The sequence below is a fragment of the Dendrobates tinctorius genome, unplaced genomic scaffold, assembly GCF_039654945.1.
Source record: "Dendrobates tinctorius isolate UK_male_01 unplaced genomic scaffold, ASM3965494v1 ptg000151l, whole genome shotgun sequence".
Taxonomy (NCBI): domain Eukaryota; kingdom Metazoa; phylum Chordata; class Amphibia; order Anura; family Dendrobatidae; genus Dendrobates; species Dendrobates tinctorius.
Window position 1 is genome coordinate 21,063,600 of NW_027361818.1, and position 13,141 is coordinate 21,076,740.

Below are 13,141 nucleotides of genomic sequence, written 5' to 3' on the forward strand. Positions count from 1 at the left end.
AGTTATCTTCCAAACTTCTGGCCATGCGCCGTGCGCCTCTGGAGCTGGCTGTATTTTGTAATCGACGTCATAAAATCTTCTATATTTGGTGACATAAGATTTTAGTTTTTTTTTTTTTTTTTAATTTTTTCAAACTTTTTGTATCCACTTTTCAGACTCGCCTCTGGAGCTGCCTTTATTTTCCATGACCCCGTCCCATCATCAGGTTGTGTCTGAGGGGACAGCCTCGCTTTCCAGTGCACGGCGTCCTACATAGACCAGGACATGCAGGTGTTGTGCTCTCCGGATGGGAGGACTGTGGGAACGGACGAGGCGCAGGGGATTTTTGTTCAGAAGAACATGATGCACAGCTGATCACTGATCGCCAGGTGCCCCGTGTTCTCCGATATATCATCGGTGTATATATACGTTGTGTAATGGACAAACCATAAAATCCCTATAGGAGTTTGGCATTGTATAAGAAGGCAGCAGCCTAAAGATCACTGCGCATATTGGGGCATAAAGAGTCATTTATTCTGTTATTTCTCCTGATTTACCAAACCCCGGAGAATTGTCTGCATTGCCCTGCAAGACCCCACAGTTTCCCCAGACTTCTACCCCCTGAGCTGGATGGGGTGCGATGCCGCGTCCTATAGACATTTTCATCATCTTCAGCGCATGCATGGCCAGAAATATTCAGTGCCATGGGTACAAGTTACAGGGGGGTTGTCAAGTTTAAAGGAGAGTTTTTCCAGCAAAAAACCTGATCTGGACTATAATGTGTAATCCCCAGTACATAAGTGTAAGAGCGCGTTCACACTGCGGCAATGTCACAGACAAAACCCATAGGAAAATAACACAAAAAATATGTATTTGATCCAAACAGCGCTCAGTCCCCTGTGTTATATATATAAGACGTGCTGTTAGTATTTGCTTATTTTCTGTAGGGTATGTGCTCATTTTCTTTTTTTCCTAGGTTCTGTCTGTGAAATGGCCGCAGTGTGAACTTGCTCTTACACTTTGCCCACATGCCAGCTTATAGTCCAGCTCAGTTTTTTGGTCTCTTTTTGGGAGCGGGGGGTTGTATGTAATTTTTTGTAAATTCGCTATACTGTTCCAGAAATATGAGCCTTTTTATTTACTTGCTATAATTATGCTCTTCACTAAGGAGAGGTGACTTACAAGGACATATATTGCAGAGCAGCCCAAAGACCCGCCCCAGAGGATCCTGTGAGCCTCGCCCCATGGTAACGTCAGTACTAAATAAAAAGGCCCATATCCCCGATACGTACAGAAAAGCTACGGAACACTCTGGGAAACAGCAGGGATAAAATAAGAGCAAAACCTGGCCATTGTTGTCCTGGTGACAGGTCCTCTTTAAAGTCTTTTATCTTCTATGGTAAATGCTCCAGTAGGTGAGTTATGGCCGTGGAAGGTATGAGGTTATTATAATAGTATTGCCTGTGTGTGTGGTTGTGACGCCTTGATCCCCTTTTTAGTGCACTGACCATTTCCAACATACAAGCTGGATCAACCGGGAACTGGGGCTGCCGGGTGCAGAGCAGGCGAGGTAATGACAGCGGGACTGTGGACATCGTGGTGCTGGAGAGTTCAGCCCAGTATTGCCCCATGGACAGAGTGATCAACAACAGACGGGATTTCAGGTGGGTGAACATTTCATTCCTTGGGGGTTTTGGCCTGTTTTATCATTATTCATCTGTCATCAGGCACTGAGTATTTCATAGACATATTTACCCATAACACAGGGGCTTCATCAGCGTAATGTCTGTTGTAACGTGTTCCCAAAGAGCATCTGGCACCAGACTGACCATTTCTGGTGCTACTGACCCTCTGGATATTCATCAGAGGGTCAGGCTTATTTTGTCCTCTCTACTAATCAGAAACTGTGCACTTATGGGTTTTTACTGGATGGTTGGGAAGCCATCGCTGCTGGCTAGTGCCGATTGCCAAAGCTGATCCAGAGGTGGCAGCAGTAACCAACCTGACAGCACTAGCCTGAGCAAGCCGCTGGGAACCACGTCTTCACTGAGCAGGCTCCTCTGCGGCTGGGACTGAATGGGAGACCGCAGAAGGCAAGGCTCGAAGATTGCTCCTGTGCAGGGGCAGGAATCCGACACCTAACACATGTGGCATGATGTATTACCTGAGAGGTGTTGCAGGTAATATGTTGTTGGATGGAGAAATTTTTTTTTTGCCATCCACAGATGTGAATGAAGTAAATCCCACTATATTTTTGCACAACACACAATTGCCGCACGGCTCTGCTCTGTCTTGTACCCAGGCGTGCTTCCCAGCATGCGCTCTGCTCTGTCTTGTACCCAGGCGTGCTTCCCAGCACGCGCTCTGCTCTGCCTTGTACCCAGGTGTGCTTCCCAGCTCACGCTCTGCTCTGCCTTTTACCCAGGCATGCTTCCCAGCACGTGCTCTCCTCTGTCTTGTACCCAGGCGTGCTTCCCAGCATGCGCTTTGCTCTGTCTTGTACTCAAGAGTGCTTCCCAGCATGCGCTCTGCTCTGTCTTGTACCCAGGCGTGCTTCCCAGCATGCGCTCTGGTCTGCCTTTTACCCAGGCATGCTTCCCAGCACGCGCACTGCTCTGCCTTTTACCCAGGCATGCTTCCCAGAACGTGCTCTCCTCTGTCTTTTACCCAGGCGTGCTTCCCAGCATGCGCTCTGCTCTGTCTTGTATTCAGGCGTGCTTCCCAGCACGCGCTCTGCTCTGCCTTGTACCCAGGCGTGCTTCCCAGCACGCACTCCGCTCTGTCTTTTACCCAGGCATGCTTCCAAGCACGTGCTCTCCTCTGTCTTGTACCCAGTTGTGCTTCCCAGCATGCGCTCTGGTCTGTCTTTTACCCAGGCGTGCTTCCCAGCACGTGCTCTCCTCTGTCTTGTACCCAGGCGTGCTTCCCAGCACGCGCTCTGCTCTGTCTTGTACCCAGGCGTGCTTCCCAGCATGCGCTCTGCTCTGTTTTGTACTCAAGCGTGCTTCCCAGCATGTGCTCTGCTCTGTCTTGTACCCAGGCGTGCTTCCCAGCATGTGCTCTCCTCTGTCTTGTACTCAGGCATGCTTCGCAGCATGCGCTCTGCTCTGTCTTGTACCCAGGCGTGCTTCCCAGCATGCGCTCTGCTCTGTTTTGTACTCAAGCGTGCTTCCCAGCATGCGCTCTGGTCTGTCTTTTACCCAGGCGTGCTTCCCAGCACGTGCTCTCCTCTGTCTTGTACCCAGGCGTGCTTCCCAGCATGTGCTCTGCTCTGTCTTGTACTCAGGTGTGCTTCCCAGCACGCGCTCTGCTCTGTCTTGTACCCAGGCGTGCTTCCCAGCGTGCGCTCCGCTCTGTCTTGTGCTCAGGCATGCTTCCCAGCACACGCTCTGCTCTGTCTTGTATTCAGGCATGCTTCCCAGCATGCGCTCTGCTCTGTCTTGTACCCAGGCATGCTTCCCAGCATGCGCTCTGCTCTGTTTTGTACTCAAGCGTGCTTCCCAGCATGTGCTCTGCTCTGTCTTATACCCAGGTGTGCTTCTCAGCATGTGCTCTCCTCTGTCTTGTACCCAGGAGTGCTTCCCAGCATGCTCTCTGCTCTGTCTTGTACTCAGGCGTGCTTCCCAGCATGCGCTCTGCTCTGTTTTGTACTGAGGCGTGCTTCCCAGCACGTGCTCTCCTCTGTCTTGTTCCCAAACGTGCTTCCCAGCATGCTTTCTCCTCTGTCTTGTTCCCAAGCGTGCTTCCCAGCATGCTTTCTCCTCTGTTTTGTACGCAGGCGTGCTTCCCAGCACACACTCTGCTCTGGTTTGTATCCAGACGTGATTCCTAGCATGCAGTCTCCTCTGTTTTGTACTGAGGCTTGCTTCCCAGCACACACTCTGCTCTGTCTTGTCTTCCAGCCAGCCACCTGGTTCCAGCAGTCATGGTACTTTGTTCCCCTGGGCCTGCACCTGATGCTCTCTGTATAGGGGGTGGTCCTCGCTAGGTCAGCTCGCCCAGGGTGGGTTAGTATCACGGCCCAGAGTGTCCTGTCCATGAGTCGTCAATTGAACAAGGGTGGGTGGTTTTGCTTTGCGTAAAACATTTTTTAGGGATGCCCTCCTGGACATCTCGTGAAAGGGGTATTGGTGTGCGCCCTAATTCTTGGCAGCCCATCCACTCACTGCAAGAGTCCCTCCTTCATAAAGGAAACAAGATGTGTCTGCTTATGTGTCACACACCACATGGCCAGCTAGGGTTGGTAAATGTTACAATGACATTTCCCAGTGAATGCATTTGTTTTGGTTCAAAGCAATGTAAAAGTTGAAAAACACTTCAAAACCACTGCGTCTGAACATATCCCAAGTGGTGGAGGAACATTTTGGTCTGGGGTTAATTATTTTGCCTTATATACAAGTCATTAACCTGGAAAGGATGTACCGTAACATATTTCCCAGCAAAGTCCATTTTGGTTTCGTTTTGGTATGTTTTTTGGTGCATCGGTAAAAATGGCATGAAACTCTGACAACATTATATAAAGCTGTGAACTAGGAGTCAGGAATGCTTCCAGGGGCGATCCCCATGATGTCCCCGTGTCATTTGAGCAGTGTTTCCATCATTTTCAGACGTTTTTAGACCTTAAAAGGACCCCCGGGGGGGATCGCGGTATAAATGCTCGGGTCACCCATAGACTTACATTGGGCTCGTTGTTCTGTCCGAGTACCCGAGTATTCCAATTTGCTCGACCCGAACAACGAGCACCCGAGCATTTTAGTGCTCGTCCATCACTAATGATCACCAGTTACATTAGTGTTTAACTTTATTCAAAACCCTTATTTCTTACTATTGTTGAAAGCTGTTTTCAATTGGACCACTGATGCAATATGTACTATTAGCTAATTTACCTTTAATACACTTGTTACTCTGCTTTAAAAATAGATTTAATAATGTAATTGGTCCAATTGGATTTGGACTTCATATCATCAGAGAATCTAAAAACTTTTTTTTTCATACGTTGAAGCTTATAAGCACTAATTGTATGTACAAGGGTACTGATCTAATATGTACTAATATTGCTACTTAGCATCAGGAATAATTTAATTGATCTAAATGTACCTGACTACCTATTATTTGAAAAATCATCAATTATTATTTTTTATACATCGAAGCTTATAAGCGCTAACAGTATTTTTTGTTTTGCAAAAGAATTTGATGCTTTTTCTTTTATCTTCTCTGGACCAAATCATAATCATAACACTACTTTATTGGTATTCAATCTATTGCTCTTAATATTGGGTATAACGATCCCTCTGTTTGCAAGTCCATTTTTCTTGTGTTTACCCATTGGAAATTTTTTTAAAAAATTGTGTATTATACAGTATTCAATAAAATGTATTATCTTTTAAAATTTACTGGGCATCTGCTTCCGTATATTCCCATCCAGTACATTCTCCGGTTTTCTAAATGGCGCAGACTTCAAATCTTAATGACACAGCTCGTTTATCAAGTAAATGATGATGAGAAGTAGCTGAGTCCTCGACAATCAATTCACTTATCATCCTGCAGCACAAGAGGAGCTCTGATTAACCCCCTCAGTTATTAGGCATCAGGCGCAGGTCTACACATCTGTATAGTGCTATCACATGATAATATTCCTAGCAATACATTTGATATCATGGATCACTATCTTAGTAGAAGCCATTATAATGATATGACAAGGGGAAAATATCATATATGTCCTACTGCTCTGCTTATTAATGCTCCGAAACTACTCCTTAATATTACTACAATACTGTGCCCAAAGCCTTCTGCTGTACTACTGCCAAATTTACCCACCATACATTGCGTAAGACACATGGACTATAGTCGTATGGGTCTGAATGATGACACTAGAATTGATGTTTGGGAAATTGCTGAATGGCAGCTGTGTACCTCTTATATCAGCTCCTAGGGATTATTGTCTGCTATCTTTGAAAAAAAGGGACGCAGGGTCATTGAACAATCATGTTTGCTAATATGTTGATTACACATTGTACCAAGCCATGGAGCTTGTTTACTTGGAAAACAGAGGAAGACAAACTGCAAATTAATTAAATACTCAAACAATGAGGTATGAGACACTGCAAACTTCCCCCAATCCTGTGGAAAAAACACCTGAATAAGAGCTGTGATGTATAAAAGAGGATCTGCTTCTGTATCAGGTAAACTTTACAAATCACAGCCAGAAACACTCTACAAGACAGCTGCCAGTACACCATGGCTCCATCAAGAGGGACTCAGATTTAACATTCTACAGGATGCCAGCTTAACGACCTCAGCCCCAGCTGGAAGAATACTGATCTGCTACATTGACCATCACTGAACCCATGGTCTGCTCTGAAAACCACCTGAAAAATCACTCAGAAACTGCACCAAAATTTCTATTTATCTCTTCAGTGTCTTTGAAGTTCTTCAGGTCTCCAAAAACACAAAGAGGTTGAAAGAAGTGAGCCGACCATTCTTCAGGCATATTCTGTTTCGCAGATGCTCAACCCCAGAAGATGCCTGGGTGTCAGTTGGAGCATTTAGTGACTTTTTGTCTTAAAAACGCTCTCATTTTATGCATTGCTTAATGGACTTATCAAAACTTCTGACAATAGGTCCAAGAAGCACTAAAAAAAGCTTAAGAAAATGAGACTGCATACGTTTGGGCAGCAAGGTGGCTCAGTGGTTAGCACTGCTGCCTTACAGCACTGAGGACCTATGTTCACATCCCACCATGGACAACATCTGCAATGAGTTTGAATGCTCTCCCATGTTTATGGGGGTTTCCTCCAGATTCTCTGGTTTTCTCCCACATTTCAAAAACATTCTGATATGGAATTTAGATTGTGAGCCCCAATGGGGACAATTTCAATAATGTTTGTAAAGTGCTGTGGAATAAATGGCTCTATATAATGAGTAAAATCAGTAATGTATATGCTGCTTACATAGTCATTCATATATTTAGAAACAGTAATGTTACATTATTATTTTTATCAACTAACAAAATGCAGAGTAAAGTTTATTCATTAATAGATGAAAAAATTTCACTAAAAATATTTATAATTTTTTTTATTGATAAAAGGATAGAAGGAAAAGGGATGGAGAAGATCGTGAACAGACTCAATAGGCAAAATGATAGTCAGGAGGGCAGCCGGGGTCAGATACCAGTAAGAGTCCAGTCAGTCAAGCAGTAGGAATACAGCGGAGCCTGGTGACAGAGGCGATACATGTCCGGCAAGAGATGTAACAGAAGGCCACAGGTAGATGGTGAAGGTTCTTCTATACAGGTCCAGCAGTGATGGTGGATCTGCTGGACTTCAAGGAGGGAGAAGAACGGGAACAGAATCAGTAGTCGAAATCATAGTCAGGAGGGCAGCTGGGGTGAGATACCAGTAAGAACCCAGTCAGGCGAGCAGTAGGATTACCACAGAGCCTGGTGACAGAGGCGATACATGTCCGGGTAGAGAAATAACAGAAGGCCACAGGTAGATGGTGAAGGTCCTTCTTTACAGGTCCAGCAGTGATGGTGGATCTGCTGGACTTCAAAGAGGGAGAAGAACGGGAACAGAATCAGTAGTCGAAATCATAGTCAGGAGGGCAGCTGGGGTGAGATACCAGTAAGAACCCAGTCAGGTGAGCAGTAGGATTACCGCAGAGCCTGGTGACAGAGGCGATACATGTCCGGCAAGAGATGTAACAGAAGGCCACAGGTAGATGGTGAAGGTCCTTCTTTACAGGTCCAGCAGTGATGGTGGATCTGCTGGACTTCAAGGAGGGAGAAGAACGGGAACAGAATCAGTAGTCGAAATCATAGTCAGGAGGGCAGCTGGGGTGAGATACCAGTAAGAACCCAGTCAGGCGAGCAGTAGGATTACCACAGAGCCTGGTGACAGAGGCGATACATGTCCGGGTAGAGAAATAACAGAAGGCCACAGGTAGATGGTGAAGGTCCTTCTTTACAGGTCCAGCAGTGATGGTGGATCTGCTGGACTTGTGGGAGCGAGATGTGGAGGTTTCCTGTATTTTAGATGTCTTTAGGGGCACAACTCATAAGTAAAATGTTGGACACAAATGGTAATAAGTGTTTGTAGTATAAGGTTCGGCCACCGGCCAGTATCTGTATATGTACTGAATCTTATCAGATAACAAAATACATAGGTAAGATTAATAAATGTGAAAAAAAATTAAGCAAACTTTTTTTTATCTTTATAATTTTAATTAATTATAGGATAGAAGGATAAGGGAGGGGTAAAACTAGGAACAGAATCAATACGTGTATGAAAAAGCTCTGTCGTTAATACTGTTTGGGTAGAGCTATTCGATAGCGCTATCCATGAGGAAAGTGCACGGGTAGAGCTTTCCCATAGCTCTATTCCTAAAGGAAATGAACGGGTAGAGCTCTCCGATAGCGCAATCCCTCAATGTTCCTGAGCGTAAGCTATTTCACATGGTTGAGCGCACTTGGGATCTGCCCCCAAGGCCCTGCCCATGCCCAATGTTTGGTCCGTAGACCGCGGCTAGGAGTTAGTCCCGCTTCAAAACAGGTCCAGCAATGATGGTGGATCTGCTTGACTTCAGGGCGCTCGATGCTTAGGTTTCCTGTCTTTCAGATGGTTCTAGGGCAACAGTGACAACCTGCAAATACTCGAGCAGCCCTGGATAATCCACGCCGACAGGATGATAAGATCCGGCGGAAGATGGAACCTATGAGAAGAGAAGTAAATACAATGTAAGTGATGGGACTCCATATGACATGATACTACTGTGCGGTCACTGTGGCCGGACGGCAGAGGAATCTCATCACACAGAGGTCAGGGGTCATTGTCAGCCATCATACATGTGATAATCCCATCACTGACAGATGACATCTGCTCCACATGAATGATTCTCACTGACATCACACAACATGGGGCTGATTCTCACACTTACCTCGTCTCTTTTTCCCCTTTTTTCCTTTTTCTGATTTTTCTTCTTCTTTACTCAGATTTATTGTAGATTTTCTTTCCTCCTGAGCAGGAAATTCTGATCATAAAGTAAAAAACAAAACCTCAGTAATAGGATCTGCTTTGTCTCCTGTATATAGTAGGATTGTTCTAGTCCTGCCTCCTATAGTCCTGATAATCTGGTATTATATCATAATAGGGCAGAATAAGTCCTATATAATGTACATAATCCCATCTGAGGGGCATTAGATGTGTCGCTGATATAGAGCAGTAAGCGTCCTGTGTGCCGCCATGTGGTGCATCACTGATGAGCGATATTCTATTGTAGGAGACGATGTCTCCTTATGATGATGGAGGTTATTGGACGCTGCAACGCATCTCACAGAATCCATGAAAACTCCTGTGCAAAATTAGTGAAATAGAGATACAATATGGGCCCATGGACAACATAATTGTGATTCATGAATAACATAGGAGACCTACTACAGGAAAACCATGTGGAAATATTTGAGACTTGAAGTCAACATTCAGATTGTTGCTGCTGCAGACATGGACATACCTGATAGTGGGGACGAGGATGGTAAGATGGTAATGGCGTCGTCTCTATCAGCTATGGGGGAAGATTCTTTCTGCCTGTTTGGAAGAAGAAAAACACATGAATCACAAGGAAGCACAGTATAAAAGGGGTTGTCTCACTATAAGAACACTGACTATAAGGCCTAATAGGACATATGACTGCCATAGTGGGGAAGGTCTAATGCTCAAAACTAACTTTTATAGACTGGAGTGGAAAACAACTACCAAGAATGTCTGTCAGGTAATACTACATCTCTCCTACAATGTGTGTATTACTAAAAATGCATGACTGGCCACAATCATAGGCTGTTATCACCAGCGGTTTCTGAAGCCAAAAGCACAATGACTGCTAACCAGGGGGCAGAGGATGCTGCATGTGATATTATGGTATTTCTGTCCTATATTTGGTATAGTGTACATATATCAGCCTGAAGTTCCCAGTAATGACCCCATAATCTACTCACATTTCGGGGCTGTCATTGTTGGATGTTGGGGTACACTCTGGAGGGGACTTGGGATCCTCATCGTTCATCATTCCGTTACTGGTGGTATAGAGCTACGTGCGGAAGCAACAAGATATGAAATCATATTATGTTTAAGGGTCTTTTTATACATATTTTGGATTTATTAATCACATACTTACTTTAGAAAGCCTTTCAGATGATGATGTAAAATTTTGAAAGTCATACCACTTATTCTCCTCACTTGTACCCTTCTCCTCCTCTGAGACCAGATGTTTAATCATATTATAATGGTCTATAAGACATAGACAATCAAGTGTTAGTAGAGGTTGTCAGTATAACACAGTCACCATTTATCATTAATATTAATGGGATCCGATTATCACATAATATGGAAGACGAGACAAGCAGACACTATGTCTAGATGATGTCTTTTCTACTTACTGACAAAAAATAAACTGGTGTCCACATCTGATGCAAGCTGAGGAACGTACACCGGCTTTTGACTTAGAAGGTTGTCAAAGTCTAAATCTCTAAGGAATGCATGACCCTTGATCTCAAATGCGCCTCCTGGATAAAGAAAAACAAAAGTGATGGGGACATTGTCAGAGACAGCTCCATACCAACAAATTAAGGGAAGCGCTTAATCAAGTAGGCTGGGACCATCTCATGGTAACTGGGGATTCTGACCATAAATGGGACATGTTAAGGATATCCTACTAGAATCCTGTAGAAAACGTATACTCTCTGGTAATAAAATGCCCAGGAATAAAAAGAAACCACCAATTTTGCAAAACGATCTGGATAAGACGTCTGAATGAGCAAAAACTTGGCAAATGAGGTTTAATGTAGATAAATGTGGAGCAATGCAGCTAGGACGGAGTAATACTATTGCTGCATATACATTAAATGGGAGAATACTTGGGAATACAGAACAGGAGAAGGACTTGGATATTCTGATTACAAGTAAGCTGAGCAGCAGTACTCAATGTCAAGCAGCAGCCGCAAAAGCAAAGATTTTAGGATGTATAAAAAGAGATAAAATCCAGCGATCCCAATGTAGTGTTACTCCACTATAAATCACTTGTGAGGCCACATGTAGAATATGGGATCCAGCTATGGGCTCCACATTTAAAAATGGATATTCAGAAATTAGAGTCAGTTCAAAGGCGGGCTACTAGATTATTACAAAGGTTGGAAGGCCTCTCATATGATGAGAGGTTGGAAAAGTTGGGCTTGTTTTCCTTAGGAAAAAAGACACGTGACTGGCGCATGTCTTATTCCTTCCAAGGGCCATACTAAGGACCAGGGGGCTCTCATTACCGGTGGAAGAATGGCAATTCCAGCAGCTAAATAGGAAAGGGTTCTTTACAGTAAGAGCAGTCAGACTGTGGAATGCCGACCACAAGAAGTAGTAATGGCAGACACTATAGCAGCTTTTAAAAAAGAGCTGGAAGATTTCCTCAATGCACATAAGATTGTAGGTTATAGGTAATTTGGTGACAAAATGAATAATTGGTGGAGAAAGGGAGAACTTGATGGACCGAGGTCTTTTTTCAACCTTTGTAACTATGTAACTATATCTGAACAGTTTATCTTAATCTGAATTAATTAGGTAACTGAGCAGACATGTAGGAAATAGAGTGAAAATCTTAGCAATGAGAACTATAAATGGAGAAGCTGATGGAGAAGTAATGATCCTCATGGACATGAGTGATATGTCCTCGGTGTAACAAGCGAATAGTGATAGTATTGGATATGTTACCTGTCCCAAGTCTATCCACAGGATCTTTTCTGAGCAGCTGAGTGATGAGGTCCTGAGCATCGGGTGGAATAGTTTCATTACTGTCCCAAATTATATCTCCTGTTATAGAGAAAATTACAGAACATAAAACCTCTTTACTGGACTGTAAGATAAAGCAAAGGAAGTAACTAAACCAAGATGACCAGTGAAAGCCATGATCAGATTATTCTACTTACCATTGATCACATTTTCATTAATCTCAGTCCAGGAATTTCCATCAAATGGTCTATATCCCATGAGAAGCTCATATAATATGATGCCCATTGCCCACCAGTCCACAGGTCTTCCATAGCCTTTCATCAGGATGACCTCAGGGGCCATGTAACCCGGGGTGCCACAGAACTAGAAACCAACAGAAGAGCGAGATGAGAATCGATGAGACAATTATTATGATAAGTTCTTATAATAAAAACAGAAATACAGAAGATAAAATATCAGTGAAAAAGTTCTGTAGAAATGAAGAACGTAGGGAAGAGACAATAGGGTCATGAGATTTATGCAGAACAAGCTAAGTTCCTGTAGGTAATGCCAACCTCATGGTCCTGGAACTCTCTGGAGATGTCCTCTGCTGATGGCTTGTAGATGTTGGTGTTTGGCATCATGACACCAAGTTTTGAAATTCCAAAGTCGGTAACTTTAATATGTCCTGCAGATGTTATCAGGAGGCTGTGAAAGAGAAGATGGTTTTAGCTTCATAGACCGTGAGATAATAAAGGATAACTTTCCTCTTTTTCTCATACTACAGGTATTCACTTACTTCTCCGGCTTCAGGTCTCTGTGCACCACACCGTAACTATGCAGGTATTCCACAGCAAGGACCGCCTCTGCAAAGTACAAGCGGGCCAACGGGACAGATAAAGCACCCCTGGTGCTTAGAAGGGTCCTACAGTCTCCACCTATAGAAGAAAGGAAATATGGCCGGTGAGGGGTTTATACAGCCGATCACCATGATGTGTGATGAGAAGTGAGTGGAGACATTGGGGCAGGAGACAATATATAAAGATATAATATACTGTATACTGCACAAATGAATTAGTCTGAGGTCATGATGAAATGTCATCTATGTAACTAATAACATAAAGTGATGTCACATCTCGTCTACAGCTGGAGATACTGACGCTCTCAGTGCGGACATACAGGGAGATCACACAGATCAATGACTTTCTGGGTATCTTGGTAATAGATAACCTATAGTAAATGCTCTGTGGGATGTAACCGTCCACGGGGACAATCCTAATGATATGGGAGGTGATAAGATGTCAGCAGGCATGGGAAGAATATAATACAATGTAGGTGTCCTACCTCCTACATACTCCATGACCATACACAGGTAAGATGTAGTAGGGAAGGAGCAGAGCATGGAGACCACAAAG

At 44.0% G+C, this 13,141-nt stretch overlaps 1 long non-coding RNA gene across 1 annotated transcript; it reads left to right on the plus strand.

Annotated features, from left to right (window-relative positions):
- Positions 1–222: 222 nt before the first annotated feature.
- Positions 223–12,881, plus strand: LOC141050003 (uncharacterized). Its single transcript, XR_012220467.1, has 3 exons — positions 223–368; positions 1,479–1,643; positions 12,514–12,881. It is a non-coding gene; the product is annotated as an uncharacterized lncRNA (long non-coding RNA).
- The last annotated feature ends 260 nt before the right edge of the window (positions 12,882–13,141 follow it).